Source organism: Dermacentor andersoni, chromosome 4 (assembly GCF_023375885.2).
Source record: "Dermacentor andersoni chromosome 4, qqDerAnde1_hic_scaffold, whole genome shotgun sequence".
Lineage (NCBI taxonomy): Eukaryota > Metazoa > Arthropoda > Arachnida > Ixodida > Ixodidae > Dermacentor > Dermacentor andersoni.
In genome coordinates this window covers 191240140-191252083 of record NC_092817.1, presented here as the reverse complement: position 1 = coordinate 191252083, position 11944 = coordinate 191240140, and positions in this window count along the sequence as shown.

Below are 11944 nucleotides of genomic sequence, written 5' to 3'. Positions count from 1 at the left end.
GTATCAGAACAGTAGTTGCAAGTTTCCACTCATCCGGGAAAGAGTCTTCCTTCCATCGGCAATTGATCTCCCGCGTAAGGAACTCAATTGACCCGTCGTCTAAATTCCATAACATTTTATTCGTAATGCCATCCAGCCCTGATACCGATCGACCATTAAGATCTTGCCGCGCCATGCTTATATCTTTTTCAGTAAATTCCTCATCCATAGCTGCATTTTCGCCCCCCCCCCCCCCCTATATTCCAAAATCACGTCAGGTGTATCGTGCCAGGTTTCCAACGGAAGGTATCTCTCAGCCAAATCCTTCAGCAACTCCTGCTCCGTGGTGCCCCGACACGCCTGATGGACCAGCTTACCTATCACAATCCTCTGATTAGATTTAGTGTTTGTCTCATCTAGTAAATGTCTGAGCAAACTCCAGGCGCCTCCCCTCTTAATGCGACCATCAATAAAATTGCATACTTCATCCCATTGCAGCTTGCACAGTACCGGACAATGGTCTTCAATTTCCTGATGAACCACTGCTATACGCTTTCTAAGCGTTCTTATTCTATCTCTGACCCTTCCATCTTGCTAACATCGACTGCTTCGCTTCCAACAAATGCGCCAGGCGACTATCTATGTGGTACGTGTCCATATCGGTCTGAACCTCTTTAGTGGACGCCTCAACGTCGATTTTAGGCTGACTAGTCCACTGTTCCAAGGTCAACTCATTTACCTTATCTTTGATCCTCTGCGCTCTTCGTTTCCTAAATGCATCCCAGTCAACCATCCTGAATGTGTGCTCCTTTTTATTATCCACTACGAAACTAATCATAAGTATGTAATGATCACTACCAAAATCTATATTAGAATTGGACCAGGACGAATCCACCACCCCCCGAACAAAAGTGAGATAAGGTGTCGAATCTCTACATGTCGACGTGCCACATCTGCTAGGATACGAAGGGTCTGTAATCAAGAGTTAAATTCAAGTCTAGTGCCTGCTGCCATAGTCTCTCCCCCTTAATAGTGCTATAAACATACTTCCACACAGGATATGGTGCATTGAAGTCCCCTCCAATAAGCAACGGTGCATCCTTAGCCAGATTGATTGCCTTGGTCAAGAGAGATTTGAAACTCCGCTTCATGTCCCGGGGGCTACTGTTAAGGTTAAGCAGGAAAACGCTCCTCTGACATGACCTTTGCCGACCTAAATTACCTCCACCATAATAAATTCAATCTTGCAATCCGCCATGTGAAGATCATATCTAATATACGCCAACCTCCTATTAATGCGAGTAGCGAGTCCTCTGCCCTGTTCATTATCCTTAACTTCAGCTTTGAAATCCGTTAAGGTCACGTTAGAGGTCAGTGTTTCCTGTAACATGATAACTTGAGGTTTCACACCATGCGTTCTAACAAACTGCTGCAGAGACGCCTTCTTTTGATTGAACCCCCTACAATTCCACTGCCAAATACTAAATGAACTATTTAATAGAGCCATCTTGACCATGGAAATTTGGTGAACTAGTTTCGAGCTCAAGTCCACTCGGCGACTTACCCTCCTGGGCTAGCGGCCGAGTGCACTCCAGCTCCATATTAGGGACCACCGGCTCGTTTAGATATGTTTCAATTTTGCCTAATCTCTGATCCGTGATATTTTCCCGTTCTTCTATCCGCTCCAGTCTACCAATGATCTGATTTACACTTTCTTGCAATGTCGCCATCATTGCTTTAAGCTTGGAACCAACTTTGCCCTGAATCCGCACGGTCAAGGATAGGGCCCACTTTTTCGGAGCAGGCGTCTCCTCGTCCGCCATGTTCTCTTCTGCGACCTCCACAGACCTTGGTACCTCAACCGAGTCATCATGTTTCCTAGCCTGTCCTAAGCTATCGCTGTTACCGGGAGGTAAGCCGTTCCTAAGTTCAGCTATCTCTTTGATAAGCCCGTAAATGGCTGCTTTTAAGCTATGATTCTCTCTCGCCAATTGCGCAATCCTATTTTGTGCCCAGTGATGTGCCTGTGTTTCCGACAAAGCTCCCTTCGGAGGGAAAGGGCAACCAACCTCCGGATTGGTGGCACCTGAAGTCATCGGTCTCCTGACGCCGGATTGTGGGAGGCGACTGAACAATGACCACGTAGGGAATAAAACAAGCGACGCGCGGCTGGAGTCATCGGATGCTACAACTTCTTGAACTTTTTCTGTACTACTTTCAATTTCCTTGTATGTATATGTAATATAAACTTGTTTGTAAAACGTCCTGGATATCGGACCCAGCCCCACGTTCCCTTAATCCTTCTCGAGCAAAGTATATTGCACATCTTCGGACCCCCAGTCGCAACATTGGATGGCGGCGGTGAGATTATCTGCGCAGCACTTCGACTTCGGCATGGTGAGTGCACAACCTTTTCTCCTTCAGAGTTGCCAGGCTTAACGTGGTTCTTCCTGGTAACAAGGTGTAGAAAGCCTTGTTGAAAGATTTCTTGCTTCTAGGCTTTATTCTTTCAGAAACTTGTCGGCAAAAGAAAAGTGGCCATGGATTGAAGTAAGCTGCGCAGAACGGACCTAAACGCGATATGAGGGGAATTCGGGATTGATTGTGCGAAGCAGCTAAAGAAGGCGGGGAATATCGATGCGATAGAGGCTACCGGCAGAGATGACGAGATCATGGAGGCTTGGAGGGACAGAGGGAACGCGAACGCGAAAGGGAAGAACACCAGAGAAAGCAAGAGCAGGATGAATGCATAAGACGGGACAAAGAACGCGGAAGGCATGAGCGTGAGCACAGAATACAGATAGAGGAAATTGATAGGGAAATCCAGCATCTCAGGGGGCTGCAGGCCCGGTCTATGCTGCACATATTCGTGGACAGCGAACACATACAAAGTTTTCAGGATTTTTTTGGAGAATGTTTGCCGGAGGTACAGCTGGACCGTGACGTTTGGTCTGTTGGGTTGCTGGGGGCACTTCCTGGCAGCGTGTCCTGTTGCTTAGCTCACTTTCTGATGCCGACTTCAAGAGGTACGATGTGGCTAAACAGGCATTGTTGCGCCATTTCAGTATTTCTGTGGAGAACGAGACACAATATCAAAGTGACCAGTGCTATGTTTGTACATTGGAAGAAACTGAAGTTTCACCAGTGAATGAAGAGCATGAAAAGTACGAGGTGGCGAAACCCTCAGCAAGAGAGCGTGAACAAAGCGAGTCCGTCGCCAGTCTGAAAAGGGGCCATTCCGGAGGGTGTCCCTTGCGAACACGGGGCTTCTTTCAGTAGCGATGGGAAGGTTAATGAGGGGCTGGAGACCTTCCTCGTATCAGAGCACATGGGCGACTTTCCGGAATCATCTAGGTTAGACCAGGACACGGTAGCGGCAGAACCGAAAAAAGACCCCACGCAGCAGAATGGAGCGTAGATCGCTCTGTGCTCCAGCATGGGGGACTGCGCAATGCAGTCGTACGCCGAAACCGAGCCAGCGGAGAGCCCTCCTTGCGGGGACGAGGCTTGTTCCAGCAACCCTATGAAGGTCAGTGTAGGGCTGGATACCTTCCTCGAGCCTCAGCACTTGAGTGGCTCTCTGGCATTGCCGAGAATTGAGAAGGAACTAGAGACAGTGGAGGTTCCGAAAGGCTTTCCCTGCGGAGACGAGGCCTGTTTCCGTAGCCCTAACAGGGTAAAGGAGGCGCTGAAAACCTTCCTTGTACCACCACACTTGAGCGACGTTCCGGAATCGCCAAAAGGAGAGAATGCCATGGCGACCAGGCAGGGCAGGAACCCGACGCTCGGGGGCTTTAGTGGCACATTCGGTGACCACCGGGCAGGGAAAAATTGGTTCGGAGGGCGCAGGGCCAAACGAGCGAAGTATTCGGTGCATCGAAAACTCGCAAAAAGAGCCACATCGCCGCGCGTGAAACAGAGGAACAGGCCTTCGCGCAGAGCCTAAAAGGGTTCGTTGTGGCGATTCAGGCAGCGGAGGCGTCGCGAAAGGCTGTTTTCGACAGGAGAGGGCGCGTCTCTGCGAGTAAGGGTGCGGCCGAGATGTTCAACCTGGCTAAGACATGCGGGTCGGAACCGGGCCAGTCGAATAGTCACTGAAGTGGAATGTGCCATGAGAGCGAGCACAAAGAGAGAATGGCTATTCTTCCCGCGTTTACGGCCTCCCCTCCAGGGACGAGACAGCAAGCTGCGAGTACACGGAGTGGTAGGTGACGGCAGAGAGAAGTGTAGGGCTTGCACCCCTTGTGCTGAGCGTGGCCCGAAGGCTGTCAGTCGGCGACCCAATCGAGCGCACATTGAGTAATTGTAGAATTGGGCGCATTCATAAGTTCTTTTTGTTTGTAATTATTGCGCGATGCATGTTTTTCTTTTGTTAGTTATTAGGAATTTATCACTTTTCATTACTTTTCGTTTTATTGTTTCGAGTCAAGATGAGAGTTTTATTGTATTTTTTGTTGTACGAGGCACTTACGGGAATCAAAAAGCGAAGCAGGTTTTGCGACTGTTGGTGACTCGCGGTTGCACTGATTTTTGTAGGTAGGCATTGAAATTGGAGGTTTGTTAAGAGAAACCATTGTTGGGCAAGTCCATGCTTATATAGTAGGTGCGCTATTAGTTACCGCTGCAGAATTGGGATTTGCCAAAGCGCGTTAGGAAAGCAATTTTTAAAGGTTTTTACGAACAGATAGAGTGTAGCTCTCATTCTTTAAGGTTTGAAATACCACCCTATGAAATAATTTCGTTTAGAGTAAAGCGGTCAGCAGAGCCCAGTACGTCTTGCATTAAAGGCGCCGGTACTTGCAGGTGGCACTGACCGAACGAGCAACTCAGCACGCGACACTGATCCCTTTGACCCTTTCAATCGCTGTCAGATAGTCCCGTGGTTCAAGAGCTCGCTTTTTCTTTTTTTTTTGTCTGGTGAATTGTGCATCACGCCGCACGTGGAAATTTTAGTTTGGAAGGGTGGAGTTGAGGACACGGGACATGTTGGGGGCGGAGGATCCCGATTCTTTCTCCGAATTTCGACCTAGCCATACCGCGACCCAATTGACAGCGGTCTTGCGGCCGTTTCGAGGGGGAGGGAGAAAGGTAGCTAAATGTAGCCAACTCAGGGGCTTGTCGGCTCCTTGGCTGGCACACGTTTCAAATAATTCGCCATTGCGATAGCTGTGAAGTATATCTCTTATATGGTCGCCTACTGCGACAGGGTGACTCAGTCGAGCATATTTTCGAGTTTCACTGCACAGCGGGGCAAGCAATTAACAAAACGCGGTTGTACTCAGCTGGGGCGTTTCAGTTATTGGCAGGGCTGACTTGATTCAGACCTGTTGATGTATCCTTTTTTTTCGTTTTTGTCATTTTCGTGAGCTATGTCGTTTGATAAGTGTTTGTGCCTCTAGAAGTAAAATAAAGAGTTTTTTTATTGTTGTGTTCTAAACGATCTCCCTTTGTTTGCCGATCACCTCAGAGCTCCGTGAGTTGCGCCTTCTTTGAGACACGATTGAAACTAAATTGACCAAAAGGTTAGTCACGCAACCATTTCAACTTTGTTTAGGGCCGTTTGCGCAGCTCGCTCGCGGGTTCCAGCTCGCTGGTTCTAACCTCGAAATTAGTTATGGGAGAGGGTACGATTACCTGGCATATCTTGGAAGGGGGTTGTGAGCTTGCCTTGTCACTGCTTGGGCGCTGTGCGGATTTGATGTCTGAATGCCAGTCCCAGCTTACGACCTGCAACCAACCCTCCCTCCAAGATGGCCATTGCCCCTGAACGTGATCCTCCCGGCGAGCCCGGGACTTCGAGCCGGAGCTGAGCCTGCTGAGCGGCCAAGGCCTCTTTAAGGAGCAGCGATTATCTGCCATCTCTTCCTGGCGGTGGACGGGCTGCTGTGTTTTGATGTGAAAAACGCGCGAAAGTGCCCGAAGGGAAAAGTCGAGCGGTGGATCGGAATGAATAGACTGGACTCGTGCTTTCGCGTGTCAGACTGTACGCCTAAAGCAGGAAGCGTTTATTGCTTCCGTTTCCTTCGCCTTCCCGGCGCGGTCTCCGGAACACAGCGGGAGGTGGCACAGCTTCTGTTCTTCAAGCTTCGCCTTATGGATTCGTGTTTTCTGTCCTGGACGCACTTGGCTGCCATGAGATGAACACAGGTGCACTCCCGCACACAATAAGAACCTCTCTAACACTAGCTTCCGCCCTAGTGAGCACCTTGCCGGGGCGCTGATAATTCACTTGCGAGCTGTAAAATGTCACTGGCTTCCGCGACCATGTTGACCGCCGAAGTTGCGGGCCAAGGAAGGCCGCAGGTGAGGCTGTAAGCTCTGGCTGTAACGTAGGCTGCTCTTTGCCTTGCGTCGAAGAATCCGTGGCTGGCTGTTGGGGAGACAACAGAGAAAGGACGCGAGGAGAAGGGTTGCATTCAATGTCGTTGCTCTGGTTAGGTGTCTGCACCACCGTAGAAGTGGGCGGCCTATCAGGCCATGCAGGGGGGTGGTGTGCTGGTTACCGCACGACGGATATGCGTGTTGCGGAGAGCGCCATTATTACACTGTATTTCAATGGACGACAAGGTCGTATGGTTCTTTAGAGTTCCGGGCACCCATGTAGGCCTCAGTCGAATGTTTCTTGCGAAAACACGACTGCATGGCCGTGGCAAAGAAGCCTTCCTCGCTGATGCGTCGCAGAGCTGCTTTTGCCTCAGTTGATTGTATTCCACGTCTTTGTGCATGTTTGGATGTAATCGCTCAATCGCTGTCTGCAGCTGTCGACCCACTAGGAGCTCCGCCGGGGTGGACATCGCGAGTGAGTGCCGTGTTGTCCTGTACGCCAGAAGAATTCTGTCGATATTTGTTTTAAAATCCCCTGCCGTCCCTTTGTTAAGCTTGGCCTGGATGGTTTGAACGACGCGCGTTCCGCGGATGCGTTAGATGCTGGGTAATATAGAAAGAGAGATAAAACTTTTTATATCCTTGATGGGGTCCAGGGGTAGCGGAGGTTGAGAGACTAACCCCCAGTCCCCCCGCTTCTCCACATGGTGGCCAGTCCTTGCTTTCTGGTGGCGTCTACGGCCATCCGGACGGCCCTGAGCTGCTCCTCTGGGTTCAAGCTGAACAGCAAAGTAACCCATTGCTCGGCCGTAGTTTTGATGCGTGTAGTGTTAGTGCGGTAGGTGTTGGTGAGTGAGGCTTTGGGGCATTTTCAATTAATGTGATCGAGGTCAGCGCGGGTCTCGCATGCTTTGTAGACTGGGGAGTATGCATGGCGGTAAATGCGGTTGTATAGCAAGGGGTTTGGGCAAGTTTGTGTCTGAAGTGTCGCCAAATGGTGGATTGAGATTTATCCGTAACCACTCTCTGCGGTAGTAAACGAGAATTGTTCTGAACGTGACCATTCGGTCCCGCGCGTGACCGCGACGCAGAACAGAGGGCTGGTCAGGATCGGAAGACTCAGGAGGATAACGCGCCCGGTGTGCGAAAGCAAAGGCGGCATCATGGGCGGCTTCGTTTCCAGCCAGACCCGAGTGACCAGGGGCACAGATGATCTGGACGCGGCGTTGCCTTGGGGAAGTAGTGCCAGAGAGTAACCTCTGCGCTTGGGGTGCTATCAGCCCCCTTGTGTAGTTGCGAATGGCCGTTTTTTAATCGCTGATGAGGCAGTGTGCATTGGTAGCGGCATAGGCTAAAGCGATGACCATTTCTTCTCCTTCTTCGGGTTGCGTGGTCAGTATTGATGTGGCCGCAACGAGGCGGTACAGCGAGCCCGCCACTGCGACGGCCGCCATGGCGTTTTGGTTGGGGTATTCCGCTGTGTCCACGTACGCTATGTTAGCGGCTTGGTCTTAGCGCTTTTGTAGTCATTTAGCTCTTTCTGCACGTCGCTCTGGATTGTGTTCAGGGTGAATATTACGAGGTATGGGCGGGATAACTAGGTGGGCACGAATGTTTGGAGGGACGAGTACTTTTTGTCCGAATTGGGTGGTGTAGGTTATGCCTAGGATGTCTAGAATGTACCTGCGCGTGGTGGAATTGGTGAGTTGTTCGTATTGGCTAATACGCTGAGCTTCAATAAGCTCGTCTAAGCTGTTTTAAATGCTGAGGGCGTCCAGTTTCTTGTTAGAGGTGGAGATGGGAAGATGGCGGGTTTCTTTATAGGCCCTCTTGATCATGGTATTAAGTTTGAGCTTGTCAGTTGCATTGAGGCTAAGGTGCGGGGTGACAGGTGATCCTGCTCATGGCGTAGGTGGCTACCAGGCGTATAAGGTTTTCTTTCATGTCGTGATGTCGATTTGCGATGCATGCAATGAGGCGAGTGGTTTGGTGTCCATGAGCATCCAATTGCTTGAGTGTCTTTGTGTCTCTGCCGTTTTGTTGGATGCATAAGCCAAGGATACTGATACTAGATACAGTTGGTATGCGTTACTGATGCACGTGGAGTTCTATCTTGTGGGGAGGGGGTGAGGGTCTGGACGTCGACCTCTCCAAATTGGCTTGTCTAGAAGGAGCTCCGATTTCTGCGCGGAGCACTCCAGGCAGCGCGGTTCTACGTATGCAGCAGCCTTGTTGATGGCTAGCTGCAGTGTGTCTTGCATGTCCCCGTCGCTGCCCCCGGTGACCCACAGGGTGATATCGTCTGCGTAGAGGCTATGCTTGAGGTGGGGGATGCTAGCTATAATGCAGGCGGTAGTCCGAGAAAGGCCACGATAAACAGAAAAGGGGACAGAATTGATCCTTGCGGCGTGCCTTTACTGCCGAAGTGAATAATTGGCGACAGTAACCCTCCAATAGTGATGATAGCTGTGCGACCCATAAGGAAATTCTTGACGTAGTTATATGTGCAATGTCCAACCTGGAGTTGTGCCAGTCGGTTCGGTATGGTCTCATGCGTGACGTTATGGAAGGCCTAGTTTAGGTCTAGCCCCAAGAGGGCTCTGGCATCCAGTCTCGAGCGTTTATCACCATCGATAATTTGGTGCTTGAGCTGAATCATGCTATCTTGAGCAGAAAGTTTAGGGCGGAAGCCAACCATAGTATTGGGGAAGAGGTCGTCATCATTCATATGTCTGTGTAAGCGTGTGAGGATGACGTGTTCGAAGACCTTTCCGACACATGAAGTAAGGGAGATATGGCGCGAGTTATGGAATAGGAGGCGCTTCCCTGGTTTGGGAATCACAATGATTTTGGCTTCATTCCATTGTCAGGGGAGATGTCCAGTTTCCCAGTACGGGTTAAAATGAAATGTGAGGGTTGAGGGCTCCTCTAGGTTGCGAAGCATTTTATTAGTAATGCCATCAGGTGCCGGGGCCGAGTTAGGGCGGAGTGCGAGGATGGCTTCACGTACTTCTGCTGCTTGTATGGGCGCATCCAGGTGGTCACTCCAGAATACACTGGCACTGCTAACGACCACCTGGGTGGTATGGAGGAACCAGAATGCAATGAATTGTGTTCCGGCGTCCTTTTCGCTCGTAAATACGGGCCCGTTGTCTGAAAAAATAGTGTCGGCAATTCCGTGAGCGAAACGTATCTTTCGAAGGCATCGAATGGTCGTTTCCGCTAATAGAATATGAACGATAACCACCTCCACCCATTTTGAATAATCGCCATCAAAGCGAAAAAGTAATGGCCTCTAAATGGGCTGCCAAAATCAACGTGCAGTTGTCACTAGGGCTTCTTGGGGAGTGGGCACGGACTAGATTGCAGTTTTCTCCCCATGCGTTGCTTTTCTTGGCAGGGCTTGCGGGTGTTCACCTTTCACGCTATGACATCATCAACGCCATCGGACCAGCGATGGTTTCATGCAACCGCCTTCATTTTTCCAATGCCAGGGTGGTTTTCATGCAGCAGACTGAGCACGTTAGACGGTAACAATATAGGAAAGACGACCCGTGTTCCCCGAAGAATGCAGCCCTCATGGACGGTGAATTCATTCACGTTTTTGTGAAATACGGACCATTGTTTAAGGCGGGGAACCTCATCTTCGGTAACCAATGCTGTCTTTCGGCGCGATAATACTGGATCATGTGCAGTAGTCTTGGTTGTTGCGGCAGGAGACAAAAGGCCGGTTTATGAGCCCTCGAGCATGAGGATATCCGCTAGCACCGCCACATCGAAGTGACCTGCCGGTAGTGTAAAGCAGATAAGGGTGCCAGCATCGCTAATACTCGTTCCCGGTCGGTATATACAGGCTTGTACTTGTACTCAGACAGCGTGATTGCCCACGGTACCATTCTCGGGCCAAGAGTTCTCAGCAATGAGTATCTCTTGACCAAGGCCCAGCAAATAAGACGTATGATCGGCGACAACTTTGAATTCCTAGCCCCCCAAAAACTGATTGTACTTTGAAATTCCCAAAATTAAGTATTAGTGAAGTTTTATGTTGATGGTGAAAACAACGGATTGATTTGTTTCATCTCGCAGTGCGACAACAGCTCCAAGGCTGTATCATGACACATCACAGTTGAGGACAAGCGGCATGCATGGGTCGAAATGCTGCAAACAGGTGCAGACGTAAGGATATTCTTGCTGTTAAGGCGAAAGCTTAATATGCCCCGTGAAGCAAAACATCTGCCGAGCGTCCTGCGTTAGCACTCGAGTGCCAGAGAACCGACGTGATCTAGTGATGACGTCACGTTGCCTGTGCTGGACGTGCTGTGGCTGACACTGCGAAATCCCGTGGTGAACAGCCACCGCATCGGACGGAGGCCGTGGCAGTTCAAACACCCAAAACTTTGACTTTGCGAAATTCGAAATTTAGTTGACCTACGTTCAAACCGGCCTCGCCCACTCGAAAAATTGACTTGGCCCACCCTCAAAATTTGGTGGCCCGCACGAAAAAAAGAAAAATTGACATTGCTCAATTCGAAAATTGGGTTGACCGACGTTCAAAACCAACCTGGTTTACTCCCAAAATTGACTTGACCCACCTCTAAACATGACTTTGGTCAATTTGAGATTTGAGTTGACCCACGTTCAGAACCATCCTGGCCCACTCCCAAAACTGACTTGGCCCATCCATATACATGGGTGGCCCACCCTCAAAATTCACTATGCCCGATTCGAGTCGATAACCAAGGGAAAAGTATCACGCGGAAGAGTAAGAATGCTTTCGCATTCAGTGCAAATAAGCACATTTCAGTGCCTCTAACTTTTACGAAACGCCGTTTCCTCGTGATTACTCCTTCTCCAGGCAACTCCTTTTGCGAGGAGGAGCTACAGATATCGGAGCACTGTTGCGAAGTTCGGCAGAAAGCAACTTTAAAAGTTCACCAGGCCTTTGTGCATTTGAAGCTGCGCCACGTCCTTGGGACTTGGATAAAGGCTCACCGTTTTCACCTTCGTACATGTTGGTCCAGGTTCCTCGGGGTCCGTGATGTGGCCCAAGTACTCAACTTCTTTTGCGAGAGAGGAACATTTCTCGAACTTTAGTTTGAACCTTCCGTCCTGGAGGCGCTGTAGAACATGCCGGACATCTTAGAACGCAACACCTAATGGTCCCTTCCTGCAGGAAGCATCGCCGGCGGCGGCGGCGTAACCGAGCTAAGGAGCAACAACGAAAGATGGAAGAGGATGCGGAACGGCAGATGAAAGGCGCTAGCCGCGAACGGAGGAGACCAATGAGAGCGGCCCCTTCAGTGACGTGCGCGGGAAACTGGTTTTATGTGGACTAGCCCGACCACTCGATGCGTACTCGTATCTGGTCTCAGGCGAACTGCTCGTTTCGTAGTATCGTCTGCTCGCGTAAGCTTTCGCTCGCGCTTGTTTCGTTGCTTGATTTGGTCTCGTTCACGCTTCTGTCGATTGTCATCGTTTGCAATTGTTTTGTAATCTGATTGTATGCTCTACGCGAATTGTGTAGAACTTTCTGGAAGACACGCGGCTACCAGCGATTACTCTGGAACCTTCGATGACTGGTGCATAAAAGCCTACGCACTTGACCCACAGATCAGATTTTCGACGATCGCTGACTGTGTTC